This window comes from Macaca mulatta, chromosome 4 (genome assembly GCF_049350105.2).
Source record: "Macaca mulatta isolate MMU2019108-1 chromosome 4, T2T-MMU8v2.0, whole genome shotgun sequence".
In the NCBI taxonomy this organism is placed as follows: domain Eukaryota; kingdom Metazoa; phylum Chordata; class Mammalia; order Primates; family Cercopithecidae; genus Macaca; species Macaca mulatta.
In genome coordinates, this window is record NC_133409.1 from 27,582,487 (window position 1) to 27,595,954 (window position 13,468).

General features: G+C 34.9%; 1 protein-coding gene across 10 annotated transcripts in view; it reads left to right on the plus strand.

Moving 5' to 3' along the window:
- Positions 1 to 13,468, plus strand: part of PKIB (cAMP-dependent protein kinase inhibitor beta) — a 246,094-nt gene that overhangs the window by 93,938 nt on the left and 138,688 nt on the right. The window contains exon 1 of one of the 10 annotated variants that reach the window (XM_077998922.1): positions 6,005 to 6,123. The exons of 8 other annotated variants lie outside the window; for them this stretch is intronic. The gene's annotated coding sequence lies outside the window, so the exon portion shown is untranslated. Of the gene's footprint in view, positions 1 to 6,004; positions 6,124 to 13,468 lie in introns of those variants that run through there. One more of the 10 variants, XM_077998934.1, reaches the window with a different exon arrangement.

The window sequence follows — 13,468 nt, forward strand, 5'->3', positions numbered from 1 at the left end:
GTCTGAAAGAGAAAAAACAGACAACCTAATGTTACACCTCAAGGAACTAGAGAAACAATAACAAAGCAAATCCAAATGTAGCAGAAGAAAAGAAAAAAACAAAGATGAGAGCAGAACTAAATGAAATTGAAATCAAAAAAATAAAAAAGATAAATGAAACAAAAAGCTGGTTCTTTGAAAAGATAAACAAAATTGATAAACTATTGGTGAGATTAAGCAAGAAAAGAAGAGAGAACATCCAAAAAAGCTGAATTAGAAATGAAACTGGTGATATTACAACTGATACTACAGAAATAAAAAAAATCATTCAAGACTAGTATGAACACCTTTATACACACAAACTAGAAAATCTAGAGGAAATGGATAAATTCCTGGAAACATGTAATTATCCTAGATTAAATCAGGAAGAAATAGAAACCATGAACAGACCAGTAACAAGCAGCAAGATTAAATCAATAATGAAAAAATTGCCAACACAGAAAATTTCAGGACCAGATGGATTCACAGCTGAATTCTACCAGATATTCAAAGAAGAGTTGGTATCAATTCTACTGAAACTATTCCAAAAGATTTTTAAAAAGAGGGAATCCTCCCTAAGTTATTCTGAAGCCAGTATAATACTAATACCAAAACTAGGAAAGGACACAAGAAAAAAAAGAAAACTGCAAACCAATATCTCTGATAAACATAGATGCAAAATCTCAACAAAATATCAGCTAACCGAATCCAAAAGCACATCCAAAAGATAATACATCATGATTGACTGGGCGCAGTGGTTCATGCCTGTAATCTTATCACTTAAGCTCAGAAGGTTAAAACTGCCCTGGACAACATGGTAAGACCCCATCTCTACAAAAAAATACAAAAATTAGCTGGTGGTGCACACATGTACTCCCAGCTACTCAGGAGGCTGAGGCGGGAATATGACTTGAGCCCACAGGGCAAAGGTTGCAGTAAGCTGAGATTGTGCCACTGTCCTCCAGCTTAGGAAACAGAGTGAGACTCTGTCGAAGAAGAAGAAGGAGAAGGAGAAGGAGAAGGAGAAGGAGAAGGAGAAGAAGAAGAAGGAAGAAGAAGAAGGAAGAAGAAGAAGGGGGAGGGGGAGGGGGAAGGGGAGGGGGAGGGGGAGGGGGAGGAAGAGGAAATACATCATGATCAAATGATCAAATGTGTTTTATCTCAGGGATGCAGGGATGATTCAACATATGCAAGTCAATATATGTGATACATCACTTAAACAGAATTAAAAACATAAAACTGTATGATTATCTCAATAGATGCAGAAAAAAGCATTTGACAAAATGCAGCATCCCTTTGTGATAAAACCCTCAGCAAAATAGGCATACAAAGGATTTACCTCAAAGTAATAAAAGTAACATATTACAAATCCATAGCCAACATCATACTGAATGGGGAAAAGTTGAAAGGATTCCCCCTGAGAACTGGAACAAGACAAGGATGCACACTTTCACCACTTCTATGCAACATAGTACTGAAAGTTTTAGCCAGAGCAGTCAGACAAGAGAAATAAATAAAGGGCATCCAAACTGGAAAAGAGAAAGTCAAACTATCTCTGTTCACCCATGATATGGTCATATACCTAGAAAACCCCAAAGACTCATCCAAAAAGCTCCTACATTTGATAAACAAACTCAGTAAAGTCTCAGGTTACAAAATTAATGTACATAAATCAGTAGCACTGCTATACACTAAAAACAAAAAGCTGAGAATGAAATCAAGAACTCAATCCCTTTTACAACAGCTGTGAAAATAAAAATAAAAATAAAAAAATCTAGGAATATACTTAACCTAGTAGGTGAAAGATCGCCTACACTGCTGAAAGAAATCATAGATGACACAAACAAATGGCAACACATCCCATGCTCATGGATGGGAAGAATCAATGTTGTGAAAATACCCAAATACCCAAAGCAATCTACAGATTCAATGCAATTCCCATCAAAATATAATCATCATTCTCCACAGAACTAGAAAAACAATCCTAGAATTAATATGTAATCAGAAAAGAGCCCACATAGCGACAGCAATGCTAAGCAAAAAGAACAAATCTGTAAGCATCACATTACCCAACTTTAAATTATACTACAAGGCCATAATTAGCAAAACAACATGGCACTGGTATAAATATAGGCACATAGACCAATGGAACAGCGTAGAGAACCCAGAAGTAAAGCCAAATACTTACAGCTAACTGATCTTCGACAAAGCATACAAAAACATAAACTGGGGAAAGGACACCCTATTCAATAAATGGTGCTGGGAAAACTGGCAAGAAAACTTCCACATGTGGAAGAATGAAACTAGATCCTCATCTCTCACCTTATACAAAAATCAACTCAAGATCAATCAAAGACTTAAATCTAAGACCTAAAATCGTAATAATTCTGGAAGATAACATCAGAAAACTCTTCTGGACTTTGGCTTAGGCAAGCAATTCATGATTAATATCCCCAAAGCAAATGCAACAAAGTGAAAAATAAGTAAGTGTGACCTAATTAAACTAAAAAGCTTCTGCACAGCAAAATAAATAATAAGTAGAGTAACAGACAACCCACAGAGTAGGAGAAAATATTCACGAACTATGCATCTGACAAAGAACTAGTATCCAGAATCTACAAGAAACTCAAACAAATCAGCAATAATAATAATTTAAAAAACCCATCAAAAAGCAGGGAAAGGACATGAGTAGGCATTTTTCAAAAGAAGATACAGAAACAGCCAACAAACATATGAAAAAATGCTCACCATTGCTAATCATCAGGGAAATTTAAATTAAAACCACAATAAGCTATTACCTTACTCTTGCAAGAATGGCCATAATTAAAAAGTCAAAAAACAATAGATGTTGGCATGGATGTGGTGAAAATGAAACACTTTTATACTGCTGGTGGGAATGTAAATTAGTACAACCACTATGGAAAACAGTATGGAGATTTCTTAAATAACTAAAAGTAGAACTGTCATGCAGCAATATGTGGTAGATCCAGCAGTTCCACTACTGGGTATCTACCAAAAGGAAAATAAGTCATTATATGAAAAACAAACAAACAAACATGCACACTCATGTTTAAAGCAGCACAAATTGCAATTGCAAAGATATTAAACCAACCTAAAGTGCCCATTGATCAATGAGTGGATACAGAAAATGTGATATGTATACCCCATGGAATACTATTCAGCCATAAAAAAGAAATGAAATAATGACTTTTGCACCAGCTTGGATAGAGTGAGAGGCCATTATTCTAAGTGAAGTAACGCTGGAATGGGAAACCAAATATTGTATGCTCTCACTTATAAGTGGGAGCTAAACTACAAGGATGCAAAGGCATAAGAGTACTATAATGGACTTTGTGGACTCAGAGGGAAGAGTTGTGGGGGTAAAAGACTATATATTGGGTACAGTGTGTACTGCTTGGGTGACAGTTGCACTAAAATCTCAGAACTTACCATTAAAGAACTTATCCGTGTAAGCAAAAACCACTTGCACCCCCAAAACGACTGAAATTTTAAAAAAAGAAACTACTGATACAGAAAACAACATGAATGAATCTCAAAAGCATTACTATAAATGCAAGAAGCCAGACACATGAGAGTACACACTACACAATATCATTTATATGAAACTCTAGGAGAGAGAAATATAATCAATAATGATAAAAGAAGACCAGTTATTTCCTGGAACCAGGGATGGCACTGAAGGAAGAAGTAAAAGAAACCTTTTGAGATTATGGAAATGTCCTATAACTTGATGGTCGTGATGATTACATGGTGCTTTTAATTTGTCAAAACACGTTAAACCTTACACTTAAAATATATATTTTGGCCAGGCGCAGTGGCTCACGCCTGTAATCCCAGCACTTTGGAAGGCCGAGGTGGGCGGATCACGAGGTCAGGAGATCGAGACCATCCTGGCTAACACGGTGAAACCCCGTCTCTACTAAAAATACAAAAAATTAGCCGGGCGTGGTGGCGGGCAGTTGTACTCCCAGCTACTCGGGAGGCTGAGGCAAGAGAATGGCGTGAACCCGGGAGGCGGAGCTTGCAGTGAGCTCCACTGCACTCCAGCCTGGGTGACAGTGAGACTCCGTCTCAAAAAAGTAAAAAAATAAAAAAATATATTTTATTTTGTATAATTATACCTCAATAAAGTTAATTTTAAAAAGAAAAAAGTAAAAGGAAATATTTAACATAGCACTCCTTGATTTTGTTAGACATATGTATATTATCGCAGGTATTTTTAAATTAATTATGACTTGCTTGGCTTTGTGTGTAATTAAACAAATTGAAAACTATCAGAAGGAGAGAAAATAAAGGAAATAGATATGACATTTTAATATGGTGGATCTGAAGAATTTATAGACAGCCATCAGGTCTATCTCTAGCATTCATACATTTTTTTCACATATTAATTCATTAAACATTGTAACACTTGCAATGTGTTAGGGACTGTGGCAGACATGATGCCTCTGTCTTTAAGATTTTACAATACACTGGCAAGACAAACCATAATTACACTATAACATTATATATGGGGCTATATAAAAAATGCCGTGGGTACATAAATGTTGGGGCCACTCATGACTTGATTTTGGCATTTAGCCAAATAGTATTACATACAGATTTCAAATGAGAAATTCTAGAGAATAAAATTAGATTAAAACCTGACCTACATTACTTTTAAGTTAAACAAAAGTATGCGGAATCATTTTTCTTGGGATGAGGGAAGCAGGGTTGGAGAAATGCAAAGAAAAAGCAATTTATGGACCTTGAATTTGGATTCATTTTGTTTGTATATTTTTTTAGAAGTTTATAGCAATTCATTACACTGCTTTTCAAACAGATTTGATGAACATTTGTGATAAAGATGTCAGATTTGTGAGTTGTGAAATCAAGTCCAAATTAATCTTGAAAAAATAGTACCCATTTGTTGTCAATGTCAGTGAAAACAAGAAATACAGAAACCAGCACTGAGGGAAAATAAAATGACTTTATCTTATTTTATATGGGGAAGAAATACATTTGTTTAGAAAACATTAACTGGAGATAAACAGACAAGAGCATAGTTAGAGGAGTTTGTCTTTTTTGTAAAATGTAAGATAAAGGGGTAAAACTTAGTGGGCAGGAATTATTACAGCATAGTGTTAAAAGCGAGGAACAATCTGATTGATGAGAAATTAACAAATACTGTTTAAATTAGAAGGAAATGTAGATAGAAATGTCCAGGAAGATGGATTCTACTTTAAATGTGAGTAAAATGAGACTGGGAACCATGGCTAAAATTTAAATCCGGGTTCAACCAAAACATTTTCACAGGATTTGGAAAATAAGTTAGCATCATGTATGATGCTTCTGCTTCAAGTTATGTAAGTTTGCTACTTACATAAACAAAAAGGTGATATAGTTGTTTTTTTATTTTTTATTTTTATTTTTATTTAATTTTATTTTATTTTTTTACCTTTCCTTCTTGATATCTTTCTAGCATTTTGAATTCTACATGTTCAAAATGGAGCTCATCAATTTCCCATGCAAAACTAATTTTCCTCTGGACTTACCTATTGTGATGAATTATAACACTATCTAGTCATCTAGATGCCAAAATGTTCTTTTGTCTTTTCAATTTCCTATATTAAATTATTTGCCTAGTTGTACAGGTTCCCTTTGTCTAAGCCATCTTTCCTTCCTTCCCATTTCCACAGTCACTACCCCGATCTTGGTCTCTGTTACTCCTTGCCTGGGCCCACAGAGCCTCTCTCACATTGTGCATGGTTAATGATGTTACTCTTGATAGCCAGGCCTAATTATATCACTTCCTGATATGGTGTGGCTGTGTCGCCACCCAGATCTCATCTTGAATTGTAGTCCCCACAATCTCCATGAGTCGTGGGAGGGACCTGGTGGAAGGTAAATGAATCATGGGGGCAGTTACCCTCCTGCTGCTGTTCTCATGATAGTGAGTTCTCACAAGATCTGATGGTTTCATAAAAGGCTTTTCCCTCTTTTGCTCCTTTTACTCCTTCCTGCCACCATGTAAAGAAGAACATGTTTGCTTTCCATTCTGCCAGGATTGCAAGTTTCCTGAGGCCTCCCCAGCCATGCTGAACTGTGAGTCTATTAAACTTCTTTCCTTTATAAATTACCCAGTCTTGGGTATGTGTTTATCAGCAGCTTGAGAATGGACTAGTACACTTCCCCGGCTCAAACCCTTTCAAGACTTCTCATGACTTCAGAATCTAGTCAGGAGTTCAAGGTTGACAAAATTTACCTACCACCTACTTTCCCAAGTTTGTTTTCGATGACTTCCTTATAGTCTTCTTGCATTCTAATAAAACTGACCTTTCCACTGGTGCCCTGACACAACAACTGCTTTTACATCGTCGTATCTTTGCATTTATGTTTGCTGTGCATGGAATATCCTCTCTTTCCTCCTCTACCCATATGCCCTAACCTATCTTCATCCCTCTGTAAAGATCTCTGGTACATCAAATTTTTAGGGGCTTTTCCCTTGTTTAAACTTTTACCATATTTTTTTAAATTTTTATGCTGCATCCTTTCTGTTACAAGAACATATAATTTTAATTATCTATACTACCTTATAGCCTTTTCCAGAGCAGGAATTTGTATATTACTCATATTTATGGCTCTTTAATCAATAATTAATAAAAAAGCAAAGTACTATTTTTTAAAATATCATGTATTTTATGATTCATTCAAATTTTAAAATTTGAGATATATCAGTTCCTAATGAAAAGTACTACACAACAAAATGAAAATTATCCTGTAGTATTTTCTCTAGGCGCCATGTATCAAAATCAAGTTGTAAATAAAGAATATTTTTGCTGCAAATAAAGTAGCCACCTCTTCAGTTTCAGCTTGGAGAAATCTGAATTATTCTCACACAAACAGCCACATAAATAAATTTTATCTGCACCTTGACACAATGTGTTTAACAAATGTCAATTAAACACAGCTGGTTTCTTCTCATTGAGAGAAATTAGGTGCACATAAAAGAAGACATTGTGTATAGATACATATTGTAATTAGCCTTGTTCTGAGATTATTAAAAACAGGTCTTAAAGTGCTTTCTATACAGCAAAATTAATACCTCTCATTTTAAATTTTTAAAGTAAAAAATTATTTTCAGTGAATGTATCCTGAAATTATTTAATCACTATTTTTATATTTGACCTGTGTTGCTAGTTTGATATATAAAAGTGTTTAAAATTTGTTTTTCTATCTTCAAAAAAAAAATAGAAAGTTCTATGTGAATGTAGTCAAATTCAAACATATTTGCTTGAGGATTCTTCTTTAGGCAGAAATGTTTCACGTGGAGTCTAAGCATGCAAACATTCTCTAACAATCTTAAATTATAAATTACAGAGAACAAATAAAGCTCTAGAAATTGGAGCTTGGTTGATTTTGATGGGAAACTGGGAGCTCTGGAAAATAATGCTGGCTTCTAACGATGTTATTTGTTTTCATCTATTATATTAAGTAAAGGTAATTGCTAAGCTTATTGCCCATTAGTATGTTATTCATTAAGTGAATTATTAAAATACATTTCTCCTATGTTATGCTTTTTCTCATTCTCTTCTTCTTCTGTGAGATTAACTGGCTTTTTCCTTACCATAATATTAAAGTGAATTGTTTGCCTGTGTAGGGTTTGCCCCACCTCAGATTGTAAAGCCTCCCTGAACACTAGGCTTTTCAGGCTGCTGAAACTTGGGGACTGGTATTGTCCTGTATCATATCTATATGCACTATACACTACAAGCAGCAGAAATTATATTATTTTGTCTTGTATCTTCTTAGTTCCCAGTATACCACCTTGCCCTCCCAACTTTTAAAAAAGATTGAATCTGTTTTAGTGAGCCTCCAGAATGAAATGTTAATGGATAAATGAAACAGTAAGCATTGTTTGTTTTTACCGGTTTGCACTGAATATCTTGTCTGACACAACCTGTGGTCAATCTGTTTCTTTTACACCCTCTAGAAAACATGTGAGTCGTAGTTGATGGGGAAACAGTCATTATCATCAATTCTTGTCTGGGCTACCACTGGGTGGATGGTGCAGATTCTACATTACAGACTGTAGCCTGCCAAATACCCCAGATCTTCCATCAATCACAGGCTGGAGATATACCTCGAGTCCTATCAGAGCCAGGGACCTTCAGTTATTGCACAGGCGGGATATCAACTCACTCTTCAAATAGCTCTAGTATTTTTGTGGAAATAAAAATTTACTGCATCACACTGTGATTTGGAAGAATTTAACCATTATACCACCATCGTCATTTTTCTACATAGAGGACAGAATAGATGTTTCAGGCAATTACTTGGTATTGCAATGTAAGGTTTCCTGGGAAATGCCGGTTTCAATACAGAGAATTTCCTCTTCCTTTATCAGTCATCTTGAAGTTGCTTTTGTTATAACATTTCTTTTACAATATAAGACTATCCTTTCCAACTTGACTTATGATTGTTAGTTATTATTAAAACTAGGCATTGTTAAGCAAGAAAAGCTGAAAAGAAAATAAGAAGTCATACAAATTACTTGGTCAGAGAGCCTCACAAAGGACTTAAATAGATTTGGAATGAAAAAATAGTAAGACTAGGTTAATTTAAATAACTTGCCATATAAATGTTGGAAAACAATTACCAACATCCCTAAAATTTTAACCATCAAGATCAAGGTTTAAAATGAATGCATTTTCTCTTACACAAACCTAAGCCTCCTTTCAATCTGCTTTGTTCTTTTAATTCTGTGATTTACCTAGGTGCATTTGCATTTATTGTATTTTTTTTTCTGTTTTTCTTCCTTATGATATCTTTATCTCCTTTGTGGGCAGGGGCCATTAAAAATCTTTAATTGTGCCAGATGTCTCTGGCTACTGAGTCAACATTAGCTGATTGAGCCATGAAGGTTGAGCTATGAGGATATTGCCATCTTTCTATCCATTACAAATATAAAGTTTTTTTTTTTTTTTTCTAGCTTTCTATCTCTGTGGGCAAGTGTGGTCTGAATGGAAGGTGAGCAGTGAGTATAGGTGTGGGATACAACATCATTTTAACTTTTTAAAGTGTTTATGTCCTCTTACAAATTTATACTGCAGAGATGCTCTTTTGCCACTATGAGCCACATAACATGTGATGTACATTAGCAGTTACTTGAAAAACATTTGTGCTTCTTGATGATCGATGAGGACTTTGTAGTTGCTTATTTTTTTGTCATCCTTATGGAACTAACATGATAACAGTTACATCCTAATAGAAAAAAGTTAAAGTCCTAAAATCATCCAGGTCATTCTTAAGCAGGGCTGGAATGTCTCAGAATTTAGTAACTATTCTTCATCAAGCAGAACTTAGTCACACCACTGTGGACTTCCCTTATTTTCTCCTATTTGCTACCAAAAAAGCAAGTGAAAGAATGTGAGAGAGCGATAAGGCGATGTGGTTACTGTTTAACAACCCATCCAGTTGTTGGCTCATGGCTTTCATCCAGATGAGAATGATTAGGAATGACTCCAAAGGCCAAAAATGTTTATATTTCAGAATGTTACATTCAACATTTCTGAATTCAAAGTCTGAATTTTATTTTTCTCAAAAGCCATTTGTGCTAATGTTTGTATTATAAATATGTCCTTCAAAGAGGTTGAGTTAGGAATGGTATTTTCTGCTGGAGGGGCTAGACATATAGATATGTAACCAGTTATCTTTTATATCCTATGTTCTTATGACAGAAGCTACCTTCTTTGCAGCTGTGGAAGGTGTTGATAGAAAGTGCATTTCCTTTGTACTGCTTGCGACAAAGGAACTCATGGCCACGTTAATATTATATATAAACATGTTTAAGTACAGACTGTATTAGAGGCTCCACGAGGTCAGGGATTTTTGGATTTTTTGTTCTCTTAAGTATCCCAAGACCTAAAACAGTACCTAACACATAGTAATTACTAAGGAAATAGTTACTGAATGAAAGACTAGAATATGGTCACATTATTCTTGCATTTTGTTTTCTTTAGCTATGCAAGTTGTATCTTATTTTCCTGTTTTCATAATCATCTTCTGAATATTAACACTTAGTCATATGAAGAAATACTAATATAAGATATAGAATAGTCTTAACAATCAAGATAGAAAAAACATATCTCAAATGTTTTCTTTCTTTTCCTTTTTTCTATTTATCTTAAATAGGTTGATTATATGGGTTGATGTTTTGATTTCATTGTGTAATACACTGTTGAGGTCAAACAAACTAAGCTTTAGTGAAGATTATTTTGAAAGAAACAATACAGCATTTAAAAATTTTATTTGCAAAATATGTTTCAAAAACATTTTATTTCTGGCCTTAAACAGAAATCTTAATAATATTTTCTACATTATGCAGGCAGCAAACAGTCAGACAGGCATGCCCAAGCATTTCTATGGAAGGACTTACACATTCTTAATAGCAATTTCAATTGTTCCCAGAATCGAGAATTTTTATTCTAATAATGACATGGGTAATATGCCAATAAGATACATACTAAAGGTGAGACCTAAAATTCATCTTGCAAAATACAATTATTCACAAATGACTCTCTGAAATACCTCTTTAGGATTCTTCTTTGCTTTCCAGGCTGTTCCATGAAATTTTTGCTGCTATTACTTTAGAATGCTATTACATCCCTTCCCCGTGCTTACTTTAAGAAAATTCCCTCACACTGAACATGCACATATACATTTTGTAATGTTAATTCTAGTCTGTCTTTTCAGTTATCTTCTTGGCACAAATATCACTTCTAATAAACACCATTAATCATAATTATGGTATTAATATCAATAACAATGATTACCCATTCTAGATTAGTTTATTCATTTTCATTGACTTAAAGTGATTGCTTCTTGACTTGACAGGTAAGCAGTTCCTTAGAGACCTCTGAGACTAGTGAGAATAGAGCAAAGAGGCCAACTGTTAGGCTTGTCAGACTTCCTTTTTTATGCTGGGCTATGGCCTCTTTTCATAGTTTCACTTGGATGAAGAACTGAAGATTCAATAGTTAGTGTCTTTGCAGTGTGGGAGAGTCTAACTTGGGAGGTCATAAAAGAATGAGGGAAGGTCTTATCTATTTATTTCTCTGGTATTTTTCTGGTAGCTGAATTGATTTAATTTTACCTGTGAGAGATTACACATCATTAATGATTGTGAGTGAGGTAAATGGCTATTGAAAGGTTGACAGTGTGAAAAAACTAATTAAAATATGTACAGTCTAATCAGAAAGAAAATATATGAGAAAAAAGGAGAATGTAAACATGGTTAAATTATTAAGCATGTGCAAGATCTCAGGATAGTATCTCTACCTTATTGCTACATATTTCACCAAATGAGGATTATTTTGTTCTTATCTCATGGTAACATCAAATGAATAAGTTCAAATTTACATCTACAAACCAGAGATTAAATATGTCAATAAAAAAGTGAAATATCAGTTGGAAATGATAATCACAAATTAAGTAAGCCATAAATAGAATTTCAATGAGGCGTTTTGATTTGTGTGAATGAATTCATTAAATAAATATTATAGCAGCAAGTTAGAATCCTGTAATATACTTACTATCTAGTGGGATTCTTTTCCACTGCATTCCAAATTTACAAGAAATATGCAAAAATTAAGTAAAGAAATAGATCTCAGAGATTATTAACTTTTATGTCATGTAGACTTAAATACAGTTTTAATGAACAGAACCAAAGAAAAATTAAATTATATTTACCATTTTTATGCTTAGAAAAGTGGCTTCAATTTATTAAGAAAGAATCTTGAAATGGAAGATTGAAACTAAGTATGAATTGTCTGATTAACTTACTGTTATCTCAAAATATTAAGTTTATTAAATACTGTATTCACAAAGTGTTATTGAGATAGGAGGTGGGATGCAACTGTGGAGGGTCTCAGACACTGGGACACGAAGGGGACTAGCTAAAACTGGGATGGAGCAGAAACATCTCTCCATAAGACAAGCCAACCAGTGTGCCATGTCAGTTTACCATTGCCATGGCAACTTCTGTAAGTTACTGCCCCTTTCCATGTCAATAACATAACAGCCTGAAAGTTACCACTCTTTTTCTAGAAATTTCTGCATAATTTGTCCCTTAATTTGCATATAATTAAAAGTGGGTATAAATATGACTGCAGGACTGCCTCTGAGTTGCTAGTCTGGGCACACTGCATATAGGATAGCCCTACTCTCCAAGAAACAACACCTCTGCTGCTGCTGTATACTGCCGCTTCAATAAAAATTGCTGTCTAACACCACCAGCTCACCCTTGAATGTTTTCCTTAGCAAAGCCAAGAACCCTCCTGGGCTAAGCCCCCAATTTTAAGATTTGTCTGCCCTGTATCTTTATGATCAATGCAAGAGTCTCCTGTACAATGAGGTAAGGTATACAAATAGCAGATGGTCTACTGAATAGTTGAACATCTTTCAACTTCAGATGGCCTGTTATTACACCTTTCACCTACTACTTTTCTAACAGTTGACTTATTGTTGGGCTAAAGCTAAAAGGGACCAGAGATAATTTTAATTTCTTTTCTCTCTCACTGGAATAGAGGTCTCACAAGGTCACAGGCTTAGTGCTAAAGGAGAGGAATTTTAAAAACAGGGTAAAAATTGTTATAGTTTTCTTTTTGGTCTTTAATAAGTATTAAGTTCAACAGTCTAAAGCTAAAGAAACATTAAGTCTATAGAAGTGAAATTAATTATGTAAGTGAACACTGCAAATTAGAGAAAAAAGAATAATTAAAACCTAATTTCTTTACTTCTGGTCCAATGTTCTTTCCATGCCACTATCCTGCTTCCTCCAAGCATTTTGTTACAAAATTTTTTAAAATGTGAAAAAATATATTTTCTTGAATTATCCAGAACAGTTATTCCTAATGTTTTTGGAGTGTTATTACTTACATGTTATGTTAATTATGCTGAGTCCTTGTTAAACGTATGTATAATTTGTTTTTGTTCTTCTTTATCTCTTAGGTTTTTCTTTCATTTAAAGATGGCACATTCTAAAATTAATTTGATTTTGAGATTTGAGAACTTACATACTTCCAGCCGGGCGCGGTGGCTCAAGCCTGTAATCCCAGCACTTTGGGAGGCCGAGACGGGCGGATCACGAGGTCAGGAGATCGAGACCATCCTGGCAAACACGGTGAAACCCCGTCTCTATTAAATACAAAAAAAACTAGCCGGGCGAGGTGGCGGGCGCCTGTAGTCCCAGCTACTTGGGAGGCTGAGGCCGGAGAATGGCGTGAACCCGGGAGGCGGAGCTTGCGGTAAGCTGAGATCCGGCCACTGCACTCCAGCCTGGGTGACAGAGTGAGACTCCGTCTCAAAAAAAAAAAAAAAGAACTTACATACTTCCAATGGAAGGTAACATCTTTTTGGTAGTGATCACTTTTTGTCATGTTTATGTGCC